Below are 17,753 nucleotides of genomic sequence, written 5' to 3'. Positions count from 1 at the left end.
CACAACTAGTTTATTTTACAATAAATGCACTTGACTCTTTTGAATAATCTTATACTATACTTAATCCCCACATTTGAGATTTATTAGACTTCCAGAACCCCAAAATCAGCCAAGTCCCCCATCCCAGGCTCTCTCACAGGGGTTCTACCTACTAAGGATAGTCCTGGAGTTGGATAATTAGGATTTTCACAGAGAAAGATCTTTCGTTCTTTTCCCAGGAATTAAATAGAACATGTCAATAGGCCAATGCCTGGAGTCAACATTACAGAGTAGAGAAAAGGCCACTTGACTGAAACAACTGGCAAGTTTTTGAAGGGAAGAAAAGAAAAAAAAAAAAAAAAAACCTGTAGCTCTCATCGGTATTTTTAGATGATGATCATTTTAATGCTACCTGTGTTTCCTATAATAATTTCATTTTGTTACCTTTAATAATTCGTTTTGTAGAAATGTAATGGTGGCACACTATTTCAACTGTTCTAATTATCTAACCCACATATGTCCTAACTCATACCTCTCTTTTCTCGTAATTGAGCTCATTCGATGCCTGCCTCTAGATTACATCCCAAGGTTCTGAGGATTAGTAGTTATCTGTGACAGTAGGTAGGCATTTGGCCCCAGGCACACTCTCTGAGACTCATCATTGCCTGTGCCAGCCCAACACCAGCACAGTGCCCAGATCTCATAGGCCCAGGCCTGCTTTTGCCTCTGTTTCTCTACCTTCTAGTCCTGCTTCCTACCCAGTGCCTCCTAGAACTGAAGCCCTTACAGGCTCTTACCAATTCCTGTCTCAGCATCTGAATCTCTTCCCATGTATAATTGCCTGGATCATTGCTGCTCACAGAATAGTGATGTACTCAGGCAGGCATTCAGAGGACTCAGGTAGATGTGGAAAACTGTACATTCGCAATATTATACTTTCAAAAATAGCCTGACCACTCTCACCCAGGCTTGCTTTCTGAAAATCGTATACCATTTGACTTAAGATCATATGTTATAAAATTTAAAACACCATACAAATTTTTTACTTTAATCATTAAATTCCTAATGAAATATTTTTCTGTAAATTCAAAGTATTTGGTTTTTAAAGATGCAATCAGAAAAAAAAATTGTAATGATATTTTGAAAAATACACATAAAGTTTTGATTTTTAATATTTATTGGGATAATACTTCCACTGGTCAAGTTAAATCAACTTCAATCAACAGGGATCTTTCCTTCAAAATAGAAGAATAGGACCAACCATCTTGAAATTTCATTGGCTTAAAAGACAATAGGATAGAAACATTGCTCTGTAAAGAACACTAAGAAATGTTTAAATACCTTTAAGAAATATTCCTATTTCTGGGAAATAATGCAACTAACAAAAGTGGAAGTGTATACAGTTGTTTGGCATGATGGGGGGCCTTCCTTTGGTACTTGAAAACATAAAGTCATTTCACCAAGCCAAAAAACTTACTATATTATCTATTCATGTTCTAATAGTTTATTTCAAGGTTCTTACTATCAGCACCAGGCAGAAGAGTCTCTTTAACAAGTGATTAAGAAAAAAATAAATGAGTGAGTGTTGTTGAATAATACTGTCTAAGCAGGCAAATCTATAGGACTATCTACATTACTTCAATATTAAAGTAATTATGCTTTTAATCAAATTTTAAGGGCTTCAGCATTAGCCATTTAATTATCTTCATACTAAAAATACTCATAAGTCATTTGTCGGTGTGTTTTTCAAATAATAATGAAGGATATTTGACAATTCCTGATACTGAGCCGTAACAGAAATTATTTCTGTGAATATTTAAAAGAACATAACAATGTACAATGCATGCATTTAAAAAACATTATAGTAAATATAGCTGTTTCTTTTAAGATGTCTCAATGTAAAGCAATGGTTAGACAATAAAAACAAAATCTGTTACATGAAAAAACTAATTGGTTTACAAAACAGCATTGCCTGTGTATGAATTTCTGTGGTCCTGTGTAATCCATGCATACATTTCAGAGCACTTTTTTTTTTTTTTGGTCAGATACTGATGAGAATTGGCAGAGAAAAATCAATAGAACATCTAAAGAGAATACACATGAGCACAAAAATTTTTACACTGGTCCAGTGTTTCTGTAAGTTCCATGATGCACAACCATAAAGAGACTTGGTTGCGCAGAGACTTGCTTTTTTAAAAAAACTGCAGGTCTCAACCCATCAGTAATTGATGAGATTGATACCGGAATTCATCTTCAGTAGGTTCTTGGTTTGGGTAATTCCAAGAATGAATCTGCGGAACACAGATCAGTGGTAAGACAGGATTTATTTACAGAAAAGAATACAAAACACCAAAGCTCCCATCAAGGAGAGAAAACCCAAGTCAGGAGAGAAAAGCTCTCTCTCTCTGTCTGACTCCAGGCTCTTTGTCTAAGAGTATATATAGTTACATGGGACCTGTAATTACATTTAGAGGGGCTCAGTAGTTACATTTAGCATGTCTGGGTGGCAAATGAATGGCTACAATCCCTTTCATTCCCACACCTAGGAAATTTACATGAAATTGACCAGCCCCAGGAAATGGGGGGGTTCCCTGTTCATCCTTAAGTTCAAGGGGAGGGAAACCTAAGGTGCTAGTGGCTCCCCAGTAGTTGTCTGGACCCTCTGGCTACTGGACCCTTCTGCAGGGGCCCTGTGCCTACCCTCCAGTCCACTGGTTCCTCTGATCACTGCCACCTCACAAACACCGCCAAGGCGGAGGCAGCCTGTTGCCCTTCTCAGCTCCAGCGAGGGGGCTGGGATGCCACTTGTCCTGTATCAAGATCACGTTGATGGGCTGTAATGGATAGTTTACAAAACAAAAGGATTCTGGTAAGGTTCTGGCAATAGTGATGTAGCTTTGGAATCTCCTTTATTTTGTTTATAAAAATGTACAAACAAGAATAGCAAAACCAAAAACTTTTAGACAACATCTACAATAAAATTTCACAAATCCCAAGAGTGAGCCCATGAGTACAAAGAGCTCAGAAGGAGAACCAGCATCTGAGGCCCAAAGAATAATAAACATTGAAATTACCATGGGGAGGTCACTGGACATTGCAGCAGACCAATCTGGGAAGAGTAGGCACAACCACACAGGGTTTCTGTGGGACCCAAGTCATGAATAAAGGCACAGTGTTAAAATGTAATGTGGTCTACATATATAAAGGCTACTGACTTGTGGACATTGATTTTATATCCTGCAACATTACTGTATTTTTTGATGACTTCAGGAGCATTGTGGTTGAGTCTTTGGGGTTCTCTAAGTATAAGATCATGTTGTCAGCAAAGAGGGAGAGTTTGACCTCCTCTGCTCCCATTTGGATTCCCTTGATTTCCTTGTCTTGCCTAATTGTATTGGCTAGAACTCCCAGCACTATGTTGAATAGTAAAGGTGACAGAGGACAACCTTGTCTGGTTTCAATTCTAAGAGGAAAAGCTTTCAGTTTTACTCCATTCGGTAAAATATTAGCTGTGGGTTTGTCATAGATAGCTTCAAGCAGTTTTAGAAATGTGCCACCTATGCCTATACTCTTCAGTGTTCTAATTAGAAAAGGATGCTGGATTTTATCCAATGCTTTTTCTGCATCTATTGAGAGGATCATATGATGTTTATATTTGCCTCTGTTAATATGGTGGATAACGTTTATGGACTTGCGTAGGTTAAACCAGCCTTGCATCCCTGGGATGAAACCTACTTGATCATGACGTATGACTTTTTTGATGATAAGCTATAATCTTTTGGCTAGGATTTTGTTGAGAATTTTTGCATCTATACTCATGAGTGAGATTGGTCTGAAATTCTCCTTTTTGGTTGGGTCTTTTCCTGGTTTTGGTACCAAGGTGATGTTTTCTTCATAGAATGTGTTGGGGAAGATTCCTTCTTCCTCTATTTTTTGGAATAATTTCTGCAGTACAGGAATAAGCTCTTCCTTGAAGGTTTGATAGAATTCTGGTGTGAAGCCATCTGGACCAGGGCATTTTTTAGTTGGAAGATTTTTTATTGTTTCTTTAATCTCAGTGCTTGAAATTGGTCTGTTCAGGAGCTCTATTTCTTCCTGGCTAAGTCTAGGGAGAGGGTGTGATTCCAAATATTGATCCATTTCCTTCACATTGTCAAATTTCTGAGCATAGAGTTTCTGGTAGTATTCAGAGATGATCTCTTGCATCTCTGTGGGATCAGTTGTTATTTTCCCTTTATCATTTTTTTTTTTTTTAAAATATGGAACGCTTCACGAATTTGCGTGTCATCCTTGCGCAGGGGCCATGCTAATCTTCTCTGTATCGTTCCAATTTTAGTATATGTGCTGCCGAAGCGAGCACCCTTTATCATTTTTGATTGCGGTTACTAGAGATTTTACTTTTCTATTTCTCGTTAGTCTGTCCAATGTTATCTATTTTATTTATTTTTTCAAAAAACCAACTCCTTGTTTCATTAATTTTCTGAATGATTCTTTTGTTTTCAATTTCATAGATCTCTGATGTGATTTTGGATATTTCTTTTCTTCTACTGGGTTTAGGCTTAGATTGTTCATCTTTTTCAAATTCCATAAGATGGCTTGTAAGTTTGTTGATGCATTCTCTTTCTGTTTTTCGAACATAGGCATCCAAAGCAATAAATTTTCCTCTCAAAACTGCTTTTGCAGAATCCCACAGGTTTTGGTAGCTTATGTCTTCATTGTTGTTATGCTAAAGGAAGTTAATTATTTCCTGTTTTATTTCTTCCTGCACCTATCTGTTATTCAGCAAAAGTGTGTTTAATTTCCGTGCCTTTGTGTGGAGTTGAATGTTTTTTGTTAGAGTTGAGTTCCACCCTTTACTGCCTTATGGTCTGAGAAGATACAAGAGAAAATTTCAATTCTTTTGATTCTGTTGATATTTGTTTTATGTCCCAGGATATGATCAATTTTGGAGAATGTTCCATGGGGTGAAGACAAAAATGCATATTCTTTATCTTTGGGATGGAGTGTTTTATATGTGTCTATCAAGCACAGTTGTTCTAGGGTCTCACTTAAGTCTCTTATATCTTTGTTTAATTTCTGTTTAGAGAATCTGTCCAGCTCTGTAAGAAGAGTGTTCAAGTCTCCTGTTATTATGGTATTATCAGAGATCATATTGCTCAGACTGAGTAAGGTCTGTTTCAAGAATCTGGGAGCATTTAAATTGGAAAAAACCCCATATAGCTAAGGCACTTCTTAGTAATAAAAATAAAGTCAGGGGCATCACCATACAATATTTTATGCTGTACTACAAAGCCACAGTGGTCAAGACAGCATGGTACTGGCACAAAAATAGAGACATAGACACTTGGCATCAAATAGAAAACCAGGAAATGAAACTAACATCTTACAACCACCTAATCTTTTTTTTTTTTTGCAGTTTTTTTTTCTGGCCGGGGCTGGGTTTGAACCCGCCACCTCCAGCATATGGGGCTGGCGCCCTACTCCTTTGAGCCATGGGCGCCTCCCACAACCACCTAATCTTTGATAAACCAAACAAGAACATACCTTGGGGGAAAGACTCTCTATTCAATAAATGGTGTTGGGAGAACTGGATATATACATGTAAAAGACTGAAACTGGACCCACACCTTTCCCCACTCACAAAAATTGATTTAAGATGGATAAAGGACTTAAATTTAAGGCATGAAACAATAAAAATCCTCAAAGAAAGCATAGGAAAAACACTGGAAGATATTGGCCTGGGGAAAGACTTCATGAAGAAGACTGCCATGGCAATTGCAACAACAACAAAAATAAACAAATGGGACTTCATTAAACTGAAAAGCTTCTGTACAGCTAAGGAGACAATAACCAAAGCAAAGAGACAACCTACACAATGGGAAAGGATATTTGCATATTTTCAATCAGACAAAAGCTTGATAACTAGGATCTATAGAGAACTCAAATTAATCCACGTGAAAAAAGCCAACAATCCCATATATCAATGGGCAAGAGACATGAATAGAACTTTCTCTAAAGAAGACAGATGAATGGCTAATAAACATATAAAAAAAACGTTCATCATCTCTATATATTAGAGAAATGCAAATCAAAACCACCCTGAGATACTATCTAACCCCAGTGAGAATGGCCCACATCACAAAATCACAGAACTGCAGATGCTGGTATGAATGTGGAGAGAAGGGAACACTTTTACACTGCTGGTGGGACTGCAAACTAGTACAACCTTTCTGGAAGGAAGTACGGAGAAACCTCAAAGCACTCAAGCTAGACCTCCCATTTGATCCTGCAATCCCATTACTGTCATCTACCCAGAGGGGAAAAAATCCTTTTATCATAAGGACACTTGTAGTAGGCTTTTTATTGCAGCTCAATTTATAATTGCCAAAATGTGGAAACAGCCTAAATGCCCACCAACCCAGGAATGGATTAACAAGCTGTGGTATATGTATACCATGGAATACTACTCAGCCATTAAAAAAATGGAGACTTTACATCCTTCGTATTAACCTGGATGGAAGGGAAGACATTATTCTTAGTAAAGCATCACAAGAATCGAGAAGCACGAATCCTATGTACTCAATTTTGATATGAGGACAATTAATGACAATTAAGGTCATAGTGGGGTGGGGGAGGGGGAGAGCAGAGAGAGAAAGAAAGAGGGAGGGGTGAGAAAAAAAGAGCAGCGAGAGGGAAGGAGAGAGAGAGGTGGGGCCTTGGTGTGTGCCACACTTTCTGGGGGCAAGAAATGATTGCAAGAGGGACTTTACCTAAAAAATGGAATCAGTGTAACCTGGATTATTGTACCCTCAATGAATCCCCAACAATAAAAAATAAATAAATAAATAAATAAAAACGTAATGTGATCTAACTGATGCAAGACAGTTGGTGGCAAGACCTGCCACCTTAACCCTGGTGGTGTTGGGGCAGCTGTAGCTGGCAGTGGAACCAGGGAGCTGACGGGTTTGGGGGGTGGGTCCTGGGAGGCTCCAGTAGCTGGAAGGGCCAGACACCTGCAGAGGAGACACTGGCACTTTGCTGTCTCCTCCCTGTGCAGTTCTGACTGGTGAATTTCATATGAATTTCCAAGCCTGAGAGTTCATTGAATAGCTAGCTGTAACTGAGGAGACCCAGCCCTAAAAGTAAACATTGAGTTCTGGCAAAAACAACCCCCTGCCACTATATATACCCCTGAGCAAAGAGCCCGGAGACAGACGGGGAGGGAGCTAGAGAGCTTGTTCCCCACCTGGGTTCTCTCTGCCAGGAGCTTTGATTTTTGTAGTTTTTCTATTCTTTGTTTCTGTGAATAAATCCTCTCTTACCACTGATCTGTGGTCCTCTGATTCGCCAAGACCAAGAACCTGAAATTCTGGTATTTGGCAGGCCTGCCAGGAACGAAGATGAAGTTCCAGTATCATAACCATGTCTCAGCAGTTGAATCCTGTAAAGTCTCCAGGGGTCCTCAAACTTTTTAAACAGGGGGCCAGTTCACTGTCCCTCCAACCGTTGGAGGGCCGGACTATAGTTTAAAAAAAAAAAAAACAATGAACAAATTCCTATGCACACTGCACGTATCTTATTTTGAAGTAAAAAATAAACGGGAACAAATACAATCACACCGCTTCATGTGGCCCATGGGCTGCAGTTTGAGGACCCCTGCATAGACTCTTAAACGGATATGCCAAACTACCTTCAAAGACAAAGCCTTTCCATGAGAAAAAACTGGTGGTAGTAAAATTCACTGGGAGTAGAAACCAGATTGAACAGGGAGAGAAACAGGCACGACAAAGGAAAGAGAAAGTTCAGAGGAAAAAAGGAGACTTATGTCAAAAAAGCATATAGTGCGGTATTTATCATTGTGTAAACCAAAGATGGTGCTCTACAGCCAAGAAACTAAAAAGCTATCTTTTTTCTTTCTTTCTTTGTTTCTTTTTTTTTTTAATTTTGAAATATGCAGGGGATACAAATGTTTAAGGTTACGTAGGTCATTTTTATAATACAGTCTCATTCTGTCTCGCTGGCGAGAGTACAGTAGTCATTGTAGCTTACAGCAACCTCAAACTCCTGGGCTTAAGTAATCCTCTTGCCCTAGTCTCCTGACTAGCTAGGACTAGTCAGCACACCCCCCTATGCCCAGCTACCTTTTCTATTTTTTGTAGAGACTGGGATCTCACTTTTCCTCCAGCTGGTCTTGAACTCCTCATCTTAACCTGCTCTTAACCCGCCTAGGCCTACCAGAGTGCTAAGATTATAGACATGAGCCAAACACAACATAAAATGTCTTGAGGAAAATAAGGAAAGAAGGACTTATTAAAAAGTTAAATAAAAAGAATTTGAAAAAGGATGATAGAACAGAAAACAAGAAATAAATTTTCTGAATACATATAATAATACATTAATTCAATCGAACAGATAATAAAAACTATAACTTTGCTGAACAATTTAATACAATTGTTATTTTGTTAATTTAACAAAACTTTCCTAAAATAAAAGACACCTTAAAATTAATATTAAAAGGTTATACAACATACTCAGGAAAATGATACAGAATGAACTACCCCAGACATTTACTAGTAAAACTACTGGGCTTGAAAGAACAACAACAACAACAACAAAAAGACATTCAGCCTTCCAGACAAAAAATAAAAAATAAAAATAAGTTAAAAATAAACAAAAGACCATGTAGTTTATAAAGGAAAGAAAATCAGATTGCTATTAGACTTTTTGCACAGCCATATTTTATGCCAAAAAACAATAGAGTAACATATTTAAAATCCTCAGGGAAAAAAATGAAAGTCATAGATTTTATTTCTAGCCAAACTGATGTTAAGTATAAAGGTAACAGATAAATTACCATGAATGCCTAAGAACACAGAGAACATTGTTACTTTCTCTGGCCCTACCTAAAGAATGATCTACAGAACATCTTCAGATATCCAAAAAGAATGGAGAGGAAAGAGAAAAGGAAAGAAAGAAGAAAGAAAGAAAGAAAGAGAGAGAGAGAGAGAGAGAGAGAGAGAGAGAGAGAGAGAGAGAGAGAGAAGAAAGAGGGAGGGAGGGAGGGAAGGAAGGAAGGAAGGAAAGAAAGAAAGAAAGAGAGAAACTAATGTGACATGAAATATGTATTTATCCAACTATGGCTAATTTATGGTTATAAGGGAAATAACATAATAGGTAATGCTCTTACAATATAGATGCGGTACAACTATCAAAAAATAAAATGAGAATGAGAGTGTCTAAGGAAAACAAAATGAATGTTCTGTGCCTTATGTTTTAGATAAATAAAATAATAGCATAGGGAAGAAAAGAAATCATCAGGGTCATTCATACACAGTAATAATCAATACTTTTTAAAAAGTCTTATGTCTGTTACATAGTATATAAACGTGTACTGGGTCAATGTGTAAAAAATGTCTACTTGTGGGTTGTGGCTAAAACAATTTGACAACCACTACACTTGAGAACCATGGACCTAAGATTTAAGGATTTTGTAGACTATCCGCAATGAACCCATGGCACGTATTTTGGTAAATTCCAAATATCTTTTCTTTTCAGATGGAATATTGATAATTCTGGCAGAACAGCAATATTATGGTTATTCAGCTTAAGAATTGCCTCCAGTTCCACCATATTCCATCAATTCTAAGAGGAAATTTTTCCCCACATTTTAACATATCTGAAATCAGGATGAATTTTACATTTTTATGAACTCTTACAATTAGTTTCAGCTTTGTTTGTTTCTTCATCCATTAAATACATGATTAAATTGTGTTTCTTACACTTGATGGCATCTTATTTATGAAGATATACATTACCTTCCTATTACCTGCACAAGGTTCATTATACGGTTTACCCATGAAGGAGTTGCTATCTTTCAGTCAAAGTAAAAAAGCTTGACATATACGATAAAATCCAATGCTACCCTGACCCAGAGGGAGAAAAAATTGTAAATATTTCCTAACTAAAATATAGAATGAAACTTCTACAGTTATATATCACTATGTAGAAAGTATTTTATCACTTGAATTATACTTTTTAATCTATTTACCAGTACTTAGGAGCTCAGTAGCTAAGATGGTAACATTTATAATTATGATTTATTGATTGCTTTATAAATCTTGGTCTTATAGAAACTAGGTTACAACAAAATTGAAATTTAAATAAAATTGAAAATAAATCCACAACACTAATGCCACTTATACTACTGATGCTTAAGTAGTACTTAAGTAGTACTTATACTACTGATGCTTACTGATATTATATGAATCCTTTTTCTGATGATAAATAAACACAGAGAAACATGATAACTTATTTTAAGTTAGTGTATATCTTAAAACAATAAAAATGAGAATTACAGTTTAGGTTCTTATTGCGACTATCACAGATGTTTTTCATGTGATAATGTGATTTTTTTCATATGATAATTGTTTTTTAAGAAATAAAAAACAGGCTCAAGTCATTATAGCAAGCAATAATGTGATGTTTTATCAGCCAATGTGTGACCCCAGGCTCATTCAGGAGATGAAAAACATAGTAATTTAAACAAAAGATGTTTAAATTAAAGAACTGGGGCATGATAGGAGAGTAACTATAAAGGTGTAGTGTATGCTATGGTTGGAGCACACCCAAGGAAGGCCAGAGTTTCAGACCTAACTGGAGAAGGTATTATTGCAGCCCACTGGATGGCAGAGACGTTTGCCTCATTGCTGGGCCAGAGATTATCCACGGTAGCTGGAAAAGCAAGAAATAATAATCCTTGAGAACACAAGGGAGTCACAGCTAATGGGAAGACACGCAAAGTGTGCGGGGGAGCTCTGCAGGTCAGAGCCCTGAGCATCCTGCATCAACATCAGGAGGACTGTAGGAAGCTGGTCAGCGAGACAAGTTTTTCTGGGAGCTACACACCGATTGCCCAGTTGAGCAGAGGAGCGCTGCACATCCTCCCACACCACAAACTGGCTGTGCAGCAGGAAAACCCATGTGCAGGAACCAGGAAAAGGTACTTCCTTCCTCCTGCAAGGTCCTTCCCATTTCCTCTACTGGCTTAATTTACAATATACTCATGAAAAGAAAAAAGGCCTAGAGTTCAGTATAGACTCTGAGAACAGGTACTGAAGGGTGAATTTGAAAATGAGAGATGATACACTGATAATTAGGTACAGAAAGCAATGACAGGTATCTTTGAAGTTCTTTTAAAAAGACATTGTAAGCCCTGGGTTAGATTCTAGTAAAAAAAACACCATCACTGGGGAAGCTGCCCGGTGTCACAGGAGGAGGTAAATGAAAAGGAAATAAATAGTAAATAAACTGTATTCTTAGAGAATATGCCTAGGAATGCAGAGTCCAAGCGTTGGTGTAAAATACCTTTCATTTGTATAGTATTTAAGATCAGATATGTTACATCATTTTGATTCTTGCAACTGTGAGATCGAGTCACAACTATTATTATCAATTTATCAACTAGGAAACTATGGTCCAGCAACATTAATAGACTTACCCCGACTCCTAAAGCTAGTAAACATCAAAGGATTCAATTTTAAATTCTTAGAAGTTCATTGACTAGCACTGTGGTGCTTAACTTGGTTTTGAACATGAAATTAGACTAGAGTGGCAGGGTTCCCTTGCCTGGAAACATGTTGCAAATTGCAAATGAAGCTATCAGCAACCATTAAGAGTGAACTCTACAAGTCTAGCCATCTTTGTGATTCCCTGGGACAAGCGCTACTTTTCTCTTCCACAATCCCCATCTTCTTCCAGCAGTTTCTCTCTCTCTCTCTCTCTCTCTCACACACACACATATCACAAACTGCCAGCACACAAAAGTGAGCCTATCATGGATGCTATGAACATCTTTAAACCTTATGAAAATAATCCTTGGCTAAATTATTTTCATTAAAATTTTTTAATTTAAGGTTTTTCAAAAATGTTTTAATGTAGACCAATTTGAGGAAGAATTAATACAGTGCACAAAGGTAAATCTGACAACTCACAAACGATAATTAGATGTCCTATGTATTAATATGCCTGCTATTTTCCTGACTCACTGAGTTCTTCCTCTGTTTAAATAATGTCAGGTAATTAATGTCAGACTCAGTCCATATAGACTTTCAAACTTACCTAAATTTTTAGTTTTGCTGACAGCACCATGCTCTAAATATTTAAATTATGCCTGAGGGATCAAAGTCAGAGAATTAAGGCCAAAAAATCAAAATCTGTTTCTGCCTACAATATTCAGATAATAAAAAGGCATACTCTGTTTTGTTTAAATAACGTAGATAACTTTCCCAATGACGTCAGACATTTTCTAAACAAACTATCACTATCAACTGTGGGGGTGTTGATTTTTAAAAAATCTTTCCTTGGATATCTGTGGTAACGATTCGATTTTAATTGTCGCAGCACTCATTTTCCAGTTTAGGTGTGAAGGACTTCCCGTGCTATTTTTCTCCTTGGTTCCCTGTGTAGCCATTTCATTATTACTAAGTGCCACCACCAGAGGGTAGGCAGGGTAAGGACAGATCAGTGAAACTAAAAATTGCTGTTTGAGAGCGGCTACAGCACAAATTCTGGAAAGAAGCTGAGACCACTCGCTGTCATTAGAGTCTCCGATTGTCTAACAGACAAAAGCAGAAATAATTTAAAAATATTTGGTCTTCAGAATCCTCTTTGATACGAATGAGCATGATTAGATGACAATGAAGGGAAAAGAAGCAAGAGCCTGTTTTTCTGCTGCTTCTCTTTCTTTCTGTATGACGTTTCTTTCAAATCTGCCCAAGTCATAACTCTCACACTTGTTGCAATTCACAATGATGGGAAAATGTAATAAAAGCAAGCGACTTTTCTAAATCATTTGACATAAAATAGGTTTTAAAGAAGTCTGGGAATCTAAATGTGGGAAACATTTAATATGGGCTTTTTTTTAAAAGGGATTTTTTTTTTTTTTTTAAAGAAGCGTTTTGTTTCTTTCAAATCACACTGTTTAACACTAGAAGAACAATTTCTTAGAGTGTCTCTGCAGAAGTGCAAACACCACTCTGGGGACAGCAGGGAGAGCCTGACTGTGTGATACGGGAGTAGTTGAAAGAACAAAAGTGGCTCTGTCAAAGAATATTAAATATTAAAAAAATCATACATTTCATAGAACTAAGGTCATTACCACCAAGCAGGAAGAAAACGTCCACCTGTAACACACTAAAAAAACAGAAGACTTGAAAATAAAACCTTGGAAAGAGCAACCTATGGACACATTAGATCTTTGAAAAGAGAGTTCTGAATTGTCCTGTTTTTCCAGATTCTTCTCAATTCATTTTGACACGAGGGATTTTGCCTCACTCCTACCTGCACACCAACATAGATTTGCAGGTAAATAAAATGTTAACATATTAGTCATCTTTGGATAATGCCTCCTTTTTATAACCCTATTTTTACCTTGGCAAATTTTTACCATTGCAAATTTTGATTCTATTAAAATAGCTGATAAAATATTTTCTCATCGTAAATAACTAAGAATGTAAGATTTTACATGAGAGTGTTTGTTTCTCGATAAACCTCAATATTTCCAACTGACATAAAATGACAACAAATACTCAGTACCGTCCCTCAAGTTTTTGTATTACGTAAGATTTTAAAGCTGGTGTATTTAGTGCCATATCCTACGTCTGATGTGAACCACATTTTGAAATTAAAATATATTTTTTCAATCATTAAATTCTCTAGACTTTGGAATCATTGTTATTTCTAAATAGATCAGTTCTGATTTTTCTGAGCAAACAAATTTTCCAATCATCACCTGTTTTCATGAACAATACTTGAGGAATTTAGGCAGTATTTTTTAACATCAAAAAAAATTAGGATTCTAATTCCCAGATAGAGAAATATAATGATTTTTTTTAGAATAAGTTAGACATGCTTTCCCAGTGGATAATATGATTCTCATTTTCATTTGTTATGAACCCACTACTAATTATTTTGAAGTCCATAAATTTAAAATAATGATTTTAAAGTATGTATATTGTCAGTCATTGTGAGAGATATGGATTAAGAAGGATGCCGAGATGCAGTCATGTTAGTTTGGATCCTGAAGGAAATGCAATTTCTTAAAGCTTTTTCTTGTGCAGCGCTATTCAGAAGAAAACGTTCAGGTTGAGTTTATATGCACAACATGCTTCACCCTTTTCTTGACTATTACAACCACTAATTAGCAGCTGTTCGATTACTTAAAATAGTCAAGCTGTGCATGCTGTAGCTAAGGACAGAATACACGAGTGAAAGAAAACTAATAGTAAATCTGTTGTTTCCCTTTTAAAAAATAATTGTTCCGTAAGATCTTATACCTTTATTTGTTACCACAATGGGAGTGTGGGTCCTGCCAAGAAGCAGTAAACTCACAAATATTTGTCACATATAAACAGGCTTTCTGTATACCATGAAAAATGTTAGTAAAGAACAAAACTGAAAACGAAAATAATGCCTATTGGCTGATTATGTATAAATTAATAAATACTAACATTTTTCCTTCATGGTTACTATCATTATTTTCAAAATTCTGCAGCAAAACACCGACTTCATGTTGAAATTTAGATTTGTGTGAAATACTTAGGAAAAAATGGTGGAATTGGTTAAGTAATTTCTTCATAGCTAATAATAATTATTTTTAAGGTAGGTATTGTTTGCTGAAAAATTTTTAAAGGCTCTTATGTTTGTGGAAAAGTATCATTTAATTATATGTGGCAGAAATTATAGTTAAGGTATGTTTATAACAGATATACTCTACTGGTCATATAAAATATTTTCTTTGTCATTTTCTCATAGATTCTTACATTTCTTGGAGCCACCAATTTTTGTTAGTTTTAAAATTAGGATCAAATTGCCCTATTTCTGTATACATAAAATGTATTGAAAACTTAAAAGCAATTAATGGGACAATTAAATCTGGGTTCTTTTGATAAAGTGTCTTTATCACATGTGGACAGATAAGTCACGTGTCCCAAATACTTTTAAAATATTTCATTAATATCAGTGGAATGATTCAGGATTTGTTTCTCGGTGATTTTCTTATTCCACTCATTAAATTAGATACATATAGTTCTATGTATATCAATTATATCTCAATAAAGCTGTTTTTAAAAAATGAAAAACTTTCACTAATATAATTCAAAATAATGAGTAAATAAAAGTTGCCTATTGCATAAATGCAAAACTTACATATATTTTAATTACTTAAGGCACAGAACATCAAAAGCAGTTCACAGAATAGAGGGGATATTATTTCAAGAAACTTTTTAATTAGAAAATGTTTAGTAGTCTTATAACGTGCAAGAAAAATAATATTAGAATTAACAAAAAGACTTTCAAAAAAATCTGTAGTCAACCCTTAACATTCCTTATTGCAATTCTCACAAAATGTGGACAAATGACTCTGAGGTGTATGATCACACATATGGTACATAGCATTTATTCCAGGAATTTACCCTTCACACTAAGCGATTAATTTCAAGGACTTAACTAAACGGAAAATGTGTTCCTTTCTTTTTCAGATCTACTATTGTTTTTTCACCCCTTATTTAGGCAATATAGATTAGCATAAAAACAAAACAATACATAATTCCGGGGGTGGGGGGGGAGCATGTAAGATTTTAAAGAAAGATGGAGACTTTACCTCTTTCATGTTTACATGGATGGAGCTGGAACATATTCTTCTTAGCAAAGTATCTCAGGAATGGAAGAAAAAGTATCCAATGTACTCAGCCCTACTATGAAGCTAATTTATAGCTTTCACATGAAGGCTATAAACCAACTATAGCACAAGAATATGGGGAAAGGGCCAAGGGAGGGGAAGGGAGTGGGGAGGTTAGGGTGGAAGGTAATAGGTGGGGCCACACCTACAGTGCATCTTAGAATGCCTACAGGCGAAACTTACTAAATGCAGAATACAAATGTCTACATACAATAACTAAGAAAATGCCATGAATTCTACGTTGAACAGTTTGATGAGATTATTTCAGATTGTATATGAAACCAGCACATGGTACCCCTTGATTGCACTAATGTACATAGCTATGATTTAACAATAAAAATAATTTTTAAAAAATGTCAATACAACTAAAAATGAAAAAAATAAAAATAAATGAACATCATGTTTTTCTCTTTTATCCAACTGCACTTATTCAGCAGCAATTGAGGATATAGGTAAATCTGTACATGTCTGTGGTGTTTTAAAAGTTGAATTTTAACATCTCCACACAGCTGGTGGAAGTGCAAAGTGCTAAAACCGATGTGGGAAAATGATTTGACTGTACTTGGCCAAGTTTGATATATGCATATTATACGACCATGCCTGTGTATCACACCATAGTCCAGAGAAATTCCTCCACTGTGCACTGGGAGATGTGTTCAACTTCATAATCATATTGTTAACAATAACAAAAATAACTGTAAGTAATTTAAAAGTCCAATGACAGCAGATAAGTAAATTGTGGCATATTTATACATGGGGACAATTTATGGGATAGAAAAATCAATAAACTACTTAAAATAACTAAATTTTAAGTGAAAAATTAAGTAGTAGAGAAATACAATATGATTCCATTGGTTTCTATTAGCAAAAAACAGGCAAACTAAACTAGTTGCTTAGGAATACATACAAATGTAGTAAAAGTATAAAAAAAAGCAAGGCAGGGCTTGGCCCCAAAGTCAGGGTAGAGATTCCTTCTGGAGCGAGCGAAAGGGAGGTAAAGTGGGAGTGTGTGCACACAGTGGCTTCAAAGGTGTCTGTAACGTTTTGCTTCTCAAACTGAGTAGTGGAAACAAAAAAATTCAGTTTGGGGGTTTTTATTGTTGTTTGTTTGTTTTTTCATAAAGGTACTCAGTGTCTTGGGTGTGTTTTTCATAAAGCTACTCAGTTTTTTTAAAGTTTACATATGTGCCATATGACACAATATAGAAAAGAAAATAAGGAATAAAGAAATCAAATTTAGTCACATAGCTGATTTGCTATTTGACTAGCAAATAGTCATAGTAGCCTATTGACTAACTGTGTGTGTCTCACAACCAACAGACCGTCAAACGTGCAAAGTGTGTGTGTTTAAGTTCTGAGTAAACCAAGAGAGATGTTAATCCTAACATACAAAGAACTAAATCTAAATGTCAGGCTCGGCCCCTGTGGCTCCTAAGGCACCAGCCACATAAACCTGAGTTGCAGGTTTGAATCCAACCCCCGGGCCCACCAAACGACAAGGACGGCTGCAACCAAAAAATAGCCAGGCATTGTAGCAGATGCCTGTAGTCCCAGCTACTTGGGAGGTGGAGGCAGGAGAATTGCTTGAGCCCAGGTGAGCTGTGATGCCACAGCACTCTACCCAGGGTGACAGCTTGAGGCTCTGTCTCTAAATAAATAAATAAATAAATAAAATCTAAATGTCATACAGATGAATGGTAAATTGTCATACAGATGAGAGATTAGGGAAGTGGTTCTCAGCAAACTTGCAGTGGGTCCCAGTGAAGAAAAGAAAGGAGGTTGAAAGCTGATGATACCCACTGAAGAGAAGGGTCACAGTGGTGTGTGGGAGAGTTTGAAAAGCCCCCTTTAAATAACAGTGTTCCTCCTCCTCTTCATCTCCAACCCTCAACTCGCAACCCTTACACTGGTCTGCAAGACAATCTTAAATATACACATATTTACATTTTTCTCATTCAAACTGAAGAACTCAGTACTCACATTCATTCACACACCTTCAGCCAATATTAACTGAGAACCTACAATGTGCCAAGAACCT

At 36.3% G+C, this 17,753-nt stretch overlaps 1 non-coding gene across 1 annotated transcript; it reads right to left on the bottom strand.

Moving 5' to 3' along the window:
• Positions 1 to 4,232: 4,232 nt before the first annotated feature.
• Positions 4,233 to 4,339, bottom strand: LOC128567008 (U6 spliceosomal RNA). The gene has a single exon (XR_008374685.1). It is a non-coding gene; the product is annotated as a U6 spliceosomal RNA (small nuclear RNA).
• Between the last annotated feature and the right edge of the window lie 13,414 nt (positions 4,340 to 17,753).

This window comes from Nycticebus coucang, chromosome 15 (genome assembly GCF_027406575.1).
Source record: "Nycticebus coucang isolate mNycCou1 chromosome 15, mNycCou1.pri, whole genome shotgun sequence".
Lineage (NCBI taxonomy): Eukaryota > Metazoa > Chordata > Mammalia > Primates > Lorisidae > Nycticebus > Nycticebus coucang.
Note: the sequence above shows the minus strand (reverse complement) of the source record. Positions and strands in the feature narration are given on the sequence as shown.